Here is a 647-nt window from a genome sequence, read left to right as displayed (position 1 = left end):
GCTGATTGTCACAATTCCATAACTCCCAGTCGATGCCACAGGCTGATGGTCTCAATGTCACGTCGAGGCAGATTAAGACAAAGATTTTCACAACCAAGTGTTGAAGATTGACATATTGATTTGAAAGTAACATTTTGATTGATTTGTTGTGATCCTGATTTATTTATTTATTTCTGCAACAACTGAGAAGTGTGGCCTGATGTCTCCACAGTATTTTAATTTATTTAAATTCTCTTGTCGTGGGTTTCATGAGCTGGAAGCTCAAATGATGTAAAAATAAATAAATACTTGAAATAGTTTAAATTGTGGACCCTGAATCTATCATCTATGAAATATTAACTTTTTGAATGGAATTATGGAAGTTAAACAACTTTTCCATGATATTCTAATTTTTTGGAAATGGTCTGTAGATGCTTCCATTAGGTAAAGTTATTAAACAGCATGGGATAAATGTTCATTGTTATGCTGATGATACACAGTTATATTTGTCCATTAAACCCAATGAATCCAATCAGCTACTTAGACTACAAGCATGTCTTAAAGACATAAAAACCTGATGACCCTTAATTTTCTCCTGTTGAACAGACAAGACTGAGGTTCTGGTTTTTGGACCTGAGCACCTTAGGAATGAATGTTTCAGTCTTTCT

The sequence above is a fragment of the Nematolebias whitei genome, chromosome 12 (genome assembly GCF_014905685.2).
Source record: "Nematolebias whitei isolate Nwh7 chromosome 12, NemWhi1, whole genome shotgun sequence".
Lineage (NCBI taxonomy): Eukaryota > Metazoa > Chordata > Actinopteri > Cyprinodontiformes > Rivulidae > Nematolebias > Nematolebias whitei.
The sequence above is the reverse complement of the archived record's forward strand: the minus strand, read 5'-3'. Positions refer to the sequence as shown.